Genomic DNA, 15,858 nt, shown 5'->3' with positions numbered 1-15,858 from the left:
CCCTATCATAGTAGAGAACTAGACTAGGGCACCCTATCATAGTAGAGAACTAGACTAGGGCACCCTATCATAGAGAACTAGACTAGGGCACCCTATCATAGTAGAGAACTAGACTAGGGCACCCTATCATAGAGAACTAGACTAGGGCACCCTATCATAGTAGAGAACTAGACCAGGGCACCCTATCATAGAGAACTAGACTAGGGCACCCTATCATAGAGAACTAGACTAGGGCACCCCATCATAGAGAACTAGACTAGGGCACCTTATCATAGTAGAGAACTAGACTAGGGCACCTTATCATAGTAGAGAACTAGACTAGGGCACCTTATCATAGTAGAGAACTAGACTGGGGCACCTTATCGTAGTAGAGAACTAGACTAGGGCACCTTATCATAGTAGAGAACTAGACTAGGGCACCCTATCATAGAGAACTAGACTAGGGCACCCTATCATAGTAGAGAACTAGACTAGGACACCCTATCATAGTAGAGAACTAGACTAGGGCACCCTATCATAGAGAACTAGACTAGGACACCCTATCATAGTAGAGAACTAGACTAGGGCACCCTATCATAGTAGAGAACTAGACTAGGGCACACTATCATAGAGAACTAGACTAGGGCACCCTATCATAGTAGAGAACTAGAATAGGGCACCCTATCATAGTAGAGAACTAGACTAGGGCACCCTATCATAGTAGAGAACTAGACTAGGGCACCCTATCATAGTAGAGAACTAGACTAGGGCACCCTATCATAGAGAACTAGACTAGAGCACCCTATCATAGTAGAGAACTAGACTAGGGCACCCTATCATAGTAGAGAACTAGACCAGGGCACCCTATCATAGAGAACTAGACTAGGGCACCCTATCATAGTAGAGAACTAGACCAGGGCACCCTATCATAGAGAACTAGACTAGGGCACCCTATCATAGAGAACTAGACTAGGGCACCCTATCATAGTAGAGAACCAGACTAGGGCACCCTATCATAGAGAACTAGACTAGGGCACCCTATCATAGTAGAGAACTAGACTAGGGCACCCTATCATAGTAGAGAACTAGACTAGGGCACCCTATCATAGTAGAGAACTAGACTAGGGCACCCTATCATAGAGAACTAGACTAGGGCACCCTATCATAGTAGAGAACGAGACTAGTGCACCCTATCATAGAGAACTAAACTAGGGCACCCTATCATAGTAGAGACCTAGACTAGTGCACCCTATCATAGTAGAGAACTAGACTAGGGCACCCTATCATAGTAGAGAACTAGACTAGGGCACCCTATCATAGAGAACTAGACTAGGGCACCCTATCATAGTAGAGAACTAGATTAGGGCACCCTATCATAGTAGAGAACTAGACTAGGGCACCCTATCATAGTAGAGAACTAGACTAGGGCACCCTATCATAGATGCTTCTACACCTGCATTGCTTGCTGTTTGGGGTTTTAGGCTGGGTTTCTGTACAGCACTTTGAGATATCAGCTGATGTACGAAGGGCTATATAAATAAATTTGATTTGATTTGATTTGAACTAGACTAGGGCACCCTATCATAGTAGAGAACTAGACTAGGGAACCCTATCATAGAGAACTAGACTAGGGCACCCTATCATAGTAGAGAACTAGATTAGGGCACCCTATCATGGTATCATGGTAGAGAACTAGACTAGGGCACCCTATCATAGAGAACTAGACTAGGGCACCCTATCATAGTAGAGAACTAGACTAGGGAACCCTATCATAGAGAACTAGACTAGGGCACCCTATCAAAGTAGAGAACTAGACTAGGGCACCCTATCATAGAGAACTAGACTAGGGCACCCTATCATAGTAGAGAACTAGACTAGGGAACCCTATCATAGAGAACTAGACTAGGGCACCCTATCATAGTAGAGAACTAGACTAGGGCACCCTATCATAGAGAACTAGACTAGGGCACCCTATCATAGTAGAGAACTAGACTAGGGATCCCTATCATAGAGAACTAGACTAGGGCACCCTATCATAGTAGAGAACTAGACTAGGGCACCCTATCATAGAGAACTAGACTAGGGCACCCTATCATAGTAGAGAACTATACTAGGGCACCCTATCATAGTAGAGAACTAGACTAGGGCACCCTATCATAGTAGAGAACTAGACTAGGGCACCCTATCATAGAGAACTAGACTAGGGCACCCTATCATAGTAGAGAACGAGACTAGTGCACCCTATCATAGAGAACTAAACGAGGGCACCCTATCATAGTAGAGACCTAGACTAGTGCACCCTATCATAGTAGAGAACTAGACTAGGGCACCCTATCATAGTAGAGAACTAGACTAGGGCACCCTATCATAGAGAACTAGACTAGGGCACCCTATCATAGTAGAGAACTAGATTAGGGCACCCTATCATAGTAGAGAACTAGATTAGGGCACCCTATCATAGTAGAGAACTAGACTAGGGCACCCTATCATAGTAGAGAACTAGATTAGGGCACCCTATCATGGTATCATGGTAGAGAACTAGACTAGGGCACCCTATCATAGAGAACTAGACTAGGGCACCCTATCATAGTAGAGAACTAGACTAGGGAACCCTATCATAGAGAACTAGACTAGGGCACCCTATCAAAGTAGAGAACTAGACTAGGGCACCCTATCATAGAGAACTAGACTAGGGCACCCTATCATAGTAGAGAACTAGACTAGGGAACCCTATCATAGAGAACTAGACTAGGGCACCCTATCATAGTAGAGAACTAGACTAGGGCACCCTATCATAGAGAACTAGACTAGGGCACCCTATCATAGTAGAGAACTAGACTAGGGCACCCTATCATAAAGAACTAGACTAGGACACCCTATCATAGTAGAGAACTAGACTAGGGCACCCTATCATAGTAGAGAACTAGACTAGGGCACCCTATCATAGAGAACTAGACTAGGGCACCCTATCATAGTAGAGAACTAGACTAGGGCACACTATCATAGAGAACTAGACTAGGGCACCCTATCATAGTAGAGAACTAGACTAGGGCACCCTATCATAGTAGAGAACTAGACTAGGGCACCCTATCATAGAGAACTAGACTAGGGCACCCTATCATAGTAGAGAACTAGACTAGGGCACCCTATCATAGAGAACTAGACTAGGGCACCCTATCATAGTAGAGAACTAGACCAGGGCACCCTATCATAGAGAACTAGACTAGGGCACCCTATCATAGAGAACTAGACTAGGGCACCCCATCATAGAGAACTAGACTAGGGCACCTTATCATAGTAGAGAACTAGACTAGGGCACCTTATCATAGTAGAGAACTAGACTAGGGCACCTTATCATAGTAGAGAACTAGACTAGGGCACCTTATCATAGTAGAGAACTAGACTAGGGCACCCTATCATAGAGAACTAGACTAGGGCACCCTATCATAGTAGAGAACTAGACTAGGACACCCTATCATAGTAGAGAACTAGACTAGGGCACCCTATCATAGAGAACTAGACTAGGACACCCTATCATAGTAGAGAACTAGACTAGGGCACCCTATCATAGTAGAGAACTAGACTAGGGCACACTATCATAGAGAACTAGACTAGGGCACCCTATCATAGTAGAGAACTAGACTAGGGCACACTATCATAGAGAACTAGACTAGGGCACCCTATCATAGTAGAGAACTAGACTAGGGCACCCTATCATAGTAGAGAACTAGACTAGGGCACACTATCATAGAGAACTAGACTAGGGCACCCTATCATAGTAGAGAACTAGACTAGAGCACCCTATCATAGTAGAGAACTAGACTAGGGCACCCTATCATAGTAGAGAACTAGACCAGGGCACCCTATCATAGAGAACTAGACTAGGGCACCCTATCATAGTAGAGAACTAGACCAGGGCACCCTATCATAGAGAACTAGACTAGGGCACCCTATCATAGAGAACTAGACTAGGGCACCCTATCATAGTAGAGAACCAGACTAGAGCACCCTATCATAGAGAACTAGACTAGGGCACCCTATCATAGTAGAGAACTAGACTAGGGCACCCTATCATAGTAGAGAACTAGACTAGGGCACCCTATCATAGTAGAGAACTAGACTAGGGCACCCTATCATAGTAGAGAACTAGACTAGGGCACCCTATCATAGAGAACTAGACTAGGGCACCCTATCATAGTAGAGAACGAGACTAGTGCACCCTATCATACAGAACTAAACTAGGGCACCCTATCATAGTAGAGACCTAGACTAGTGCACCCTATCATAGTAGAGAACTAGACTAGGGCACCCTATCATAGTAGAGAACTAGACTAGGGCACCCTATCATAGAGAACTAGACTAGGGCACCCTATCATAGTAGAGAACTAGATTAGGGCACCCTATCATAGTAGAGAACTAGACTAGGGCACCCTATCATAGTAGAGAACTAGACTAGGGCACCCTATCATAGTAGAGAACTAGACTAGGGCACCCTATCATAGTAGAGAACTAGACTAGGGAACCCTATCATAGAGAACTAGACTAGGGCACCCTATCATAGTAGAGAACTAGATTAGGGCACCCTATCATGGTAGAGAACTAGACTAGGGCACCCTATCATAGAGAACTAGACTAGGGCACCCTATCATAGTAGAGAACTAGACTAGGGAACCCTATCATAGAGAACTAGACTAGGGCACCCTATCAAAGTAGAGAACTAGACTAGGGCACCCTATCATAGAGAACTAGACTAGGGCACCCTATCATAGTAGAGAACTAGACTAGGGAACCCTATCATAGAGAACTAGACTAGGGCACCCTATCATAGTAGAGAACTAGACTAGGGCACCCTATCATAGAGAACTAGACTAGGGCACCCTATCATAGTAGAGAACTAGACTAGGGAACCCTATCATAGAGAACTAGACTAGGGCACCCTATCATAGTAGAGAACTAGACTAGGGCACCCTATCATAGTAGAGAACTAGACTAGGACACCCTATCATAGTAGAGAACTAGACTAGGGCACCCTATCATAGAGAACTAGACTAGGACACCCTATCATAGTAGACAACTAGACTAGGGCACCCTATCATAGTAGAGAACTAGACTAGGGCACACTATCATAGAGAACTAGACTAGGGCACCCTATCATAGTAGAGAACTAGACTAGGGCACACTATCATAGAGAACTAGACTAGGGCACCCTATCATAGTAGAGAACTAGACTAGGGCACCCTATCATAGTAGAGAACTAGACTAGGGCACACTATCATAGAGAACTAGACTAGGGCACCCTATCATAGTAGAGAACTAGACTAGAGCACCCTATCATAGTAGAGAACTAGACTAGGGCACCCTATCATAGTAGAGAACTAGACCAGGGCACCCTATCATAGAGAACTAGACTAGGGCACCCTATCATAGTAGATAACTAGACCAGGGCACCCTATCATAGAGAACTAGACTAGGGCACCCTATCATAGAGAACTAGACTAGGGCACCCTATCATAGTAGAGAACCAGACTAGGGCACCCTATCATAGAGAACTAGACTAGGGCACCCTATCATAGTAGAGAACTAGACTAGGGCACCCTATCATAGTAGAGAACTAGACTAGGGCACCCTATCATAGTAGAGAACTAGACTAGGGCACCCTATCATAGTAGAGAACTAGACTAGGGCACCCTATCATAGAGAACTGGACTAGGGCACCCTATCATAGTAGAGAACGAGACTAGTGCACCCTATCATAGAGAACTAAACTAGGGCACCCTATCATAGTAGAGAACTAGACTAGGGCACCTTATCATAGTAGAGAACTAGACTAGGGCACCTTATCATAGAGAACTAGAAGGGCAACTAGACTAGGCACCTTATCATAGTAGGAACTAGACTAGGGCACCCTATCATAGAGAACTAGACTAGGGCACCCTATCATAGTAGAGAACTAGACTAGGACACCCTATCATAGTAGAGAACTAGACTAGGGCACCCTATCATAGAGAACTAGACTAGGGCACCCTATCATAGTAGAGAACTAGACTAGGGCACCCTATCATAGAGAACTAGACTAGGACACCCTATCATAGTAGAGAACTAGACTAGGGCACCCTATCATAGTAGAGAACTAGACTAGGGCACCCTATCATAGTAGAGAACTAGACTAGGGCACCCTATCATAGTAGAGAACTATACTAGGGCACCCTATCATAGTAGAGAACTAGACTAGGGCACCCTATCATAGTAGAGAACTAGACTAGGGCACCCTATCATAGAGAACTAGACTAGGGCACCCTATCATAGTAGAGAACGAGACTAGTGCACCCTATCATAGAGAACTAAACTAGGGCACCCTATCATAGTAGAGACCTAGACTAGTGCACCCTATCATAGTAGAGAACTAGACTAGGGCACCCTATCATAGTAGAGAACTAGACTAGGGCACCCTATCATAGAGAACTAGACTAGGGCACCCTATCATAGTAGAGAACTAGATTAGGGCACCCTATCATGGTATCATGGTAGAGAACTAGACTAGGGCACCCTATCATAGAGAACTAGACTAGGGCACCCTATCATAGTAGAGAACTAGACTAGGGAACCCTATCATAGAGAACTAGACTAGGGCACCCTATCAAAGTAGAGAACTAGACTAGGGCACCCTATCATAGAGAACTAGACTAGGGCACCCTATCATAGTAGAGAACTAGACTAGGGCACCCTATCATAGAGAACTAGACTAGGACACCCTATCATAGTAGAGAACTAGACTAGGGCACCCTATCATAGTAGAGAACTAGACTAGGGCACCCTATCATAGAGAACTAGACTAGGGCACCCTATCATAGTAGAGAACTAGACTAGGGCACACTATCATAGAGAACTAGACTAGGGCACCCTATCATAGTAGAGAACTAGACTAGGGCACCCTATCATAGTAGAGAAATAGACTAGGGCACCCTATCATAGAGAACTAGACTAGGGCACCCTATCATAGTAGAGAACTAGACTAGGGCACCCTATCATAGAGAACTAGACTAGGGCACCCTATCATAGTAGAGAACTAGATTAGGGCACCCTATCATGGTATCATGGTAGAGAACTAGACTAGGGCACCCTATCATAGAGAACTAGACTAGGGCACCCTATCATAGTAGAGAACTAGACTAGGGACCCTATCATAGAGAACTAGACTAGGGCACCCTATCAAAGTAGAGAACTAGACTAGGGCACCCTATCATAGAGAACTAGACTAGGGCACCCTATCATAGTAGAGAACTAGACTAGGGAACCCTATCATAGAGAACTAGACTAGGGCACCCTATCATAGTAGAGAACTAGACTAGGGCACCCTATCATAGAGAACTAGACTAGGGCACCCTATCATAGTAGAGAACTAGACTAGGGCACCCTATCATAGAGAACTAGACTAGGGCACCCTATCATAGTAGAGAACTAGACTAGGGACCCTATCATAGAGAACTTAGACTAGGGCACCCTATCATAGTAGAGAACTAGACTAGGGCACCCTATCATAGAAGAACTAGACTAGGGCACCCTATCATAGTAGAAGAACTAGACTAGGGCACCCTATCATAGAGAACTAGACTAGGCACCTATCATAGTAGAGAACTAGACTAGGGCACCCTATCATAGAGAACTAGACTAGGGCACCCTATCATAGTAGAGAACTAGACTAGGGCACCCTTCATAGTAGGAACTAGACTAGGGCACCCTTATCATAGGTACGAGAACTAGACTAGGCACCTATCATAGTAGGAGAACTAGACTAGGGCACCCTATCATAGTAGAGAACTAGACTAGGGCACCCTATCATAGTAGAGAACTAGACTAGGGGCACCCTATCATAGTAGAGAACTAGACTAGGGCACCCTATCATAGAGAACTAGACTAGGGCACCCTATCATATAGAAACTAGACTAGGGCCACCCTATCATAGTAGAGAACTAGACTAGGGGCACCCTATCATAGAGAACTAGACTAGGGCAACCCTATCATAGTAGAGAACTAGACTAGGGCACCCTATCATAGAGAACTAGACTAGGGCACCCTATCATAGTAGAGAACTAGACTAGGGCACCCTATCATAGTAGAGAACTAGACTAGGGCACCCTATCATAGAGAACTAGACTAGGGCACCCTATCATAGTAGAGAACTAGACTAGGGCACCCTATCATAGAGAACTAGACTAGGGCACCCTATCATAGTAGAGAACTAGACTAGGGCACCCTATCATAGAGAACTAGACTAGGGCACCCTATCATAGAGAACTAGACTAGGGCACCCTATCATAGAGAACTAGACTAGGGCACCCTATCATAGTAGAGAACTAGACTAGGGCACCCTATCATAGTAGAGAACTAGACTAGGGCACCCTATCATAGTAGAGAACTAGACTAGGGCACCCTATCATAGTAGAGAACTAGACTAGGGCACCCTATCATAGAGAACTAGACTAGGGCACCCTATCATAGTAGAGAACTAGACTAGGGCACCCTATCATAGTAGAGAACTAGACTAGGGCACCCTATCATAGAGAACTAGACTAGGGCACCCTATCATAGTAGAGAACTAGACTAGGGCACCCTATCATAGTAGAGAACTAGACTAGGGCACCCTATCATAGAGAACTAGACTAGGGCACCCTATCATAGTAGAGAACTAGATTAGGGCACCCTATCATGGTATCATGGTAGAGAACTAGACTAGGGCACCCTATCATAGAGAACTAGACTAGGGCACCCTATCATAGTAGAGAACTAGACTAGGGCACCCTATCATAGAGAACTAGGACTAGGGCACCCTATCAAAGTAGAGAACTAGACTAGGCACCCTATCATAGAGAACGAGACTAGGGCACCCTATCATAGAGAACTAGACTAGGGCACCCTATCATAGAGAACTAGACTAGTGCACCCTATCATAGTAGAGAACTAGACTAGGGCACCCTATCATAGAGAACTAGACTAGGGCACCCTATCATAGTAGAGAACTAGACTAGGGATCCCTATCATAGAGAACTAGACTAGGGCACCCTATCATAGTAGAGAACTAGACTAGGGCACCCTATCATAGAGAACTAGACTAGGGCACCCTATCATAGTAGAGAACTAGACTAGGGCACCCTATCATAGTAGAGAACTAGACTAGGGCACCCTATCATAGTAGAGAACTAGACTAGGGCACCCTATCATAGAGAACTAGACTAGGGCACCCTATCATAGTAGAGAACTAGACTAGGGCACCCTATCATAGTAGAGAACTAGACTAGGGCACCCTATCATAGAGAACTAGACTAGGGCACCCTATCATAGTAGAGAACTAGACTAGGGCACCCTATCATAGAGAACTAGACTAGGGCACCCTATCATAGTAGAGAACTAGACTAGGGCACCCTATCATAGAGAACTAGACTAGGGCACCCTATCATAGAGAACTAGACTAGGGCACCCTATCATAGAGAACTAGACTAGGGCACCCTATCATAGTAGAGAACTAGACTAGGGCACCCTATCATAGTAGAGAACTAGACTAGGGCACCCTATCATAGTAGAGAACTAGACTAGGGCACCCTATCATAGTAGAGAACTAGACTAGGGCACCCTATCATAGAGAACTAGACTAGGGCACCCTATCATAGTAGAGAACTAGACTAGGGCACCCTATCATAGTAGAGAACTAGACTAGGGCACCCTATCATAGAGAACTAGACTAGGGCACCCTATCATAGTAGAGAACTAGACTAGGGCACCCTATCATAGTAGAGAACTAGACTAGGGCACCCTATCATAGAGAACTAGACTAGGGCACCCTATCATAGTAGAGAACTAGACTAGGGCACCCTATCATAGAGAACTAGACTAGGGCACCCTATCATAGTAGAGAACTAGACTAGGGCACCCTATCATAGTAGAGAACTAGACTAGGGCACCCTATCATAGTAGAGAACTAGACTAGGGCACCCTATCATAGAGAACTAGACTAGGGCACCCTATCATAGTAGAGAACTAGACTAGGGCACCCTATCATAGAGAACTAGACTAGGGCACCCTATCATAGAGAACTAGACTAGGGCACCCTATCATAGTAGAGAACTAGACTAGGGCACCCTATCATAGAGAACTAGACTAGGGCACCCTATCATAGTAGAGAACTAGACTAGGGCACCCTATCATAGTAGAGAACTAGACTAGGGCACCCTATCATAGTAGAGAACTAGACTAGGGCACCCTATCATAGTAGAGAACTAGACTAGGGCACCCTATCATAGTAGAGAACTAGACTAGGGCACCCTATCATAGTAGAGAACTAGACTAGGGCACCCTATCATAGAGAACTAGACTAGGGCACCCTATCATAGTAGAGAACTAGACTAGGGCACCCTATCATAGTAGAGAACTAGACTAGGGCACCCTATCATAGTAGAGAACTAGACTAGGGCACCCTATCATAGAGAACTAGACTAGGGCACCCTATCATAGTAGAGAACTAGACTAGGGCACCCTATCATAGTAGAGAACTAGACTAGGGCACCCTATCATAGTAGAGAACTAGACTAGGGCACCCTATCATAGAGAACTAGACTAGGGCACCCTATCATAGTAGAGAACTAGACTAGGGCACCCTATCATAGAGAACTAGACTAGGGCACCCTATCATAGTAGAGAACTAGACTAGGGCACCCTATCATAGTAGAGAACTAGACTAGGGCACCCTATCATAGTAGAGAACTAGACTAGGGCACCCTATCATAGAGAACTAGACTAGGGCACCCTATCATAGTAGAGAACTAGACTAGGGCACCCTATCATAGAGAACTAGACTAGGGCACCCTATCATAGTAGAGAACTAGACTAGGGCACCCTATCATAGAGAACTAGACTAGGGCACCCTATCATAGTAGAGAACTAGACTAGGGCACCCTATCATAGAGAACTAGACTAGGGCACCCTATCATAGTAGAGAACTAGACTAGGGCACCCTATCATAGAGAACTAGACTAGGGCACCCTATCATAGTAGAGAACTAGACTAGGGCACCCTATCATAGTAGAGAACTAGACTAGGGCACCCTATCATAGTAGAGAACTAGACTAGGGCACCCTATCATAGAGAACTAGACTAGGGCACCCTATCATAGTAGAGAACTAGACTAGGGCACCCTATCATAGAGAACTAGACTAGGGCACCCTATCATAGTAGAGAACTAGACTAGGGCACCCTATCATAGTAGAGAACTAGACTAGGGCACCCTATCATAGAGAACTAGACTAGGGCACCCTATCATAGTAGAGAACTAGACTAGGGCACCCTATCATAGAGAACTAGACTAGGGCACCCTATCATAGAGAACTAGACTAGGGCACCCTATCATAGTAGAGAACTAGACTAGGGCACCCTATCATAGAGAACTAGACTAGGGCACCCTATCATAGTAGAGAACTAGACTAGGGCACCCTATCATAGTAGAGAACTAGACTAGGGCACCCTATCATAGTAGAGAACTAGACTAGGGCACCCTATCATAGTAGAGAACTAGACTAGGGCACCCTATCATAGAGAACTAGACTAGGGCACCCTATCATAGTAGAGAACTAGACTAGGGCACCCTATCATAGAGAACTAGACTAGGGCACCCTATCATAGTAGAGAACTAGACTAGGGCACCCTATCATAGTAGAGAACTAGACTAGGGCACCCTATCATAGTAGAGAACTAGACTAGGGCACCCTATCATAGAGAACTAGACTAGGGCACCCTATCATAGTAGAGAACTAGACTAGGGCACCCTATCATAGTAGAGAACTAGACTAGGGCACCCTATCATAGTAGAGAACTAGACTAGGGCACCCTATCATAGGTGCTTCTACACCTGCATTGCTTGCTGTTTGGGGTTTTAGGCTGGGTTTCTGTACAGCACTTTGAGATATCAGCTGATGTACGAAGGGCTATATAAATCAATTTGATTTGATTTGATTTGAACTAGACTAGGGCACCCTATCATAGTAGAGAACTAGACTAGGGCACCCTATCATAGAGAACTAGACTAGGGCACCCTATCATAGTAGAGAACTAGACTAGGGCACCCTATCATGGTATCAGTAGAGAACTAGACTAGGGCACCCTATCATAGAGAACTAGACTAGGGCACCCTATCATAGTAGAGAACTAGACTAGGGCACCCTATCATAGAGAACTAGACTAGGGCACCCTATCATAGTAGAGAACTAGACTAGGGCACCCTATCATAGAGAACTAGACTAGGGCACCCTATCATAGTAGAGAACTAGACTAGGGCACCCTATCATAGAGAACTAGACTAGGGCACCCTATCATAGTAGAGAACTAGACTAGGGCACCCTATCATAGAGAACTAGACTAGGGCACCCTATCATAGTAGAGAACTAGACTAGGGCACCCTATCATAGAGAACTAGACTAGGGCACCCTATCATAGTAGAGAACTAGACTAGGGCACCCTATCATAGTAGAGAACTAGACTAGGGCACCCTATCATAGAGAACTAGACTAGGGCACCCTATCATAGTAGAGAACTAGACTAGGGCACCCTATCATAGAGAACTAGACTAGGGCACCCTATCATAGTAGAGAACTAGACTAGGGCACCCTATCATAGTAGAGAACTAGACTAGGGCACCCTATCATAGAGAACTAGACTAGGGCACCCTATCATAGTAGAGAACTAGACTAGGGCACCCTATCATAGTAGAGAACTAGACTAGGGCACCCTATCATAGTAGAGAACTAGACTAGGGCACCCTATCATAGAGAACTAGACTAGGGCACCCTATCATAGAGAACTAGACTAGGGCACCCTATCATAGAGAACTAGACTAGGGCACCCTATCATAGTAGAGAACTAGACTAGGGCACCCTATCATAGTAGAGAACTAGACTAGGGCACCCTATCATAGTAGAGAACTAGACTAGGGCACCCTATCATAGTAGAGAACTAGACTAGGGCACCCTATCATAGAGAACTAGACTAGGGCACCCTATCATAGTAGAGAACTAGACTAGGGCACCCTATCATAGAGAACTAGACTAGGGCACCCTATCATAGTAGAGAACTAGACTAGGGCACCCTATCATAGTAGAGAACTAGACTAGGGCACCCTATCATAGAGAACTAGACTAGGGCACCCTATCATAGTAGAGAACTAGACTAGGGCACCCTATCATAGTAGAGAACTAGACTAGGGCACCCTATCATAGTAGAGAACTAGACTAGGGCACCCTATCATAGAGAACTAGACTAGGGCACCCTATCATAGTAGAGAACTAGACTAGGGCACCCTATCATAGAGAACTAGACTAGGGCACCCTATCATAGAGAACTAGACTAGGGCACCCTATCATAGTAGAGAACTAGACTAGGGCACCCTATCATAGAGAACTAGACTAGGGCACCCTATCATAGTAGAGAACTAGACTAGGGCACCCTATCATAGTAGAGAACTAGACTAGGGCACCCTATCATAGTAGAGAACTAGACTAGGGCACCCTATCATAGTAGAGAACTAGACTAGGGCACCCTATCATAGAGAACTAGACTAGGGCACCCTATCATAGTAGAGAACTAGACTAGGGCACCCTATCATAGAGAACTAGACTAGGGCACCCTATCATAGTAGAGAACTAGACTAGGGCACCCTATCATAGAGAACTAGACTAGGGCACCCTATCATAGTAGAGAACTAGACTAGGGCACCCTATCATAGAGAACTAGACTAGGGCACCCTATCATAGTAGAGAACTAGACTAGGGCACCCTATCATAGTAGAGAACTAGACTAGGGCACCCTATCATAGTAGAGAACTAGACTAGGGCACCCTATCATAGAGAACTAGACTAGGGCACCCTATCATAGTAGAGAACTAGACTAGGGCACCCTATCATAGAGAACTAGACTAGGGCACCCTATCATAGTAGAGAACTAGACTAGGGCACCCTATCATAGTAGAGAACTAGACTAGGGCACCCTATCATATAGAGAACTAGACTAGGGCACCCTATCATAGTAGAGAACTAGACTAGGGCACCCTATCATAGAGAACTAGACTAGGGCACCCTATCATAGTAGAGAACTAGACTAGGGCACCCTATCATAGAGAACTAGACTAGGGCACCCTATCATAGTAGAGAACTAGACTAGGGCACCCTATCATAGAGAACTAGACTAGGGCACCCTATCATAGTAGAGAACTAGACTAGGGCACCCTATCATAGAGAACTAGACTAGGGCACCCTATCATAGTAGAGAACTAGACTAGGGCACCCTATCATAGAGAACTAGACTAGGGCACCCTATCATAGTAGAGAACTAGACTAGGGCACCCTATCATAGAGAACTAGACTAGGGCACCCTATCATAGTAGAGAACTAGACTAGGGCACCCTATCATAGTAGAGAACTAGACTAGGGCACCCTATCATAGTAGAGAACTAGACTAGGGCACCCTATCATAGAGAACTAGACTAGGGCACCCTATCATAGTAGAGAACTAGACTAGGGCACCCTATCATAGTAGAGAACTAGACTAGGGCACCCTATCATAGAGAACTAGACTAGGGCACCCTATCATAGAGAACTAGACTAGGGCACCCTATCATAGTAGAGAACTAGACTAGGGCACCCTATCATAGAGAACTAGACTAGGGCACCCTATCATAGTAGAGAACTAGACTAGGGCACCCTATCATAGTAGAGAACTAGACTAGGGCACCCTATCATAGAGAACTAGACTAGGGCACCCTATCATAGTAGAGAACTAGACTAGGGCACCCTATCATAGAGAACTAGACTAGGGCACCCTATCATAGAGAACTAGACTAGGGCACCCTATCATAGTAGAGAACTAGACTAGGGCACCCTATCATAGAGAACTAGACTAGGGCACCCTATCATAGAGAACTAGACTAGGGCACCCTATCATAGTAGAGAACTAGACTAGGGCACCCTATCATAGTAGAGAACTAGACTAGGGCACCCTATCATAGTAGAGAACTAGACTAGGGCACCCTATCATAGTAGAGAACTAGACTAGGGCACCCTATCATAGAGAACTAGACTAGGGCACCCTATCATAGTAGAGAACTAGACTAGGGCACCCTATCATAGTAGAGAACTAGACTAGGGCACCTATCATAGTAGAGAACTAGACTAGGGCACCCTATCAGTAGAGAACTAGACTAGGGCACCCTATCATACTAGGGCACCCTATCAGTAGAGAACTAGACTAGGGCACCCTATCATAGTAGAGAACTAGACTAGGGCACCCTATCATAGTAGAGAACTAGACTAGGGCACCCTATCATAGAGAACTAGACTAGGGCACCCTATCATAGTAGAGAACTAGACTAGGGCACCCTATCATAGAGAACTAGACTAGGGCACCCTATCATAGTAGAGAACTAGACTAGGGCACCCTATCATAGAGAACTAGACTAGGGCACCCTATCATAGTAGAGAACTAGACTAGGGCACCCTATCATAGAGAACTAGACTAGGGCACCCTATCATAGTAGAGAACTAGACTAGGGCACCCTATCATAGAGAACTAGACTAGGGCACCCTATCATAGTAGAGAACTAGACTAGGGCACCCTATCATAGAGAACTAGACTAGGGCACCCTATCATAGTAGAGAACTAGACTAGGGCACCCTATCATAGAGAACTAGACTAGGGCACCCTATCATAGTAGAGAACTAGACTAGGGCACCCTATCATAGTAGAGAACTAGACTAGGGCACCCTATCATAGAGAACTAGACTAGGGCACCCTATCATAGTAGAGAACTAGACTAGGGCACCCTATCATAGAGAACTAGACTAG

This window comes from Oncorhynchus kisutch, linkage group LG6 (genome assembly GCF_002021735.2).
Source record: "Oncorhynchus kisutch isolate 150728-3 linkage group LG6, Okis_V2, whole genome shotgun sequence".
Taxonomy (NCBI): Eukaryota; Metazoa; Chordata; class Actinopteri; order Salmoniformes; family Salmonidae; genus Oncorhynchus; species Oncorhynchus kisutch.
The sequence above is the reverse complement of the archived record's forward strand: the minus strand, read 5'-3'. Positions refer to the sequence as shown.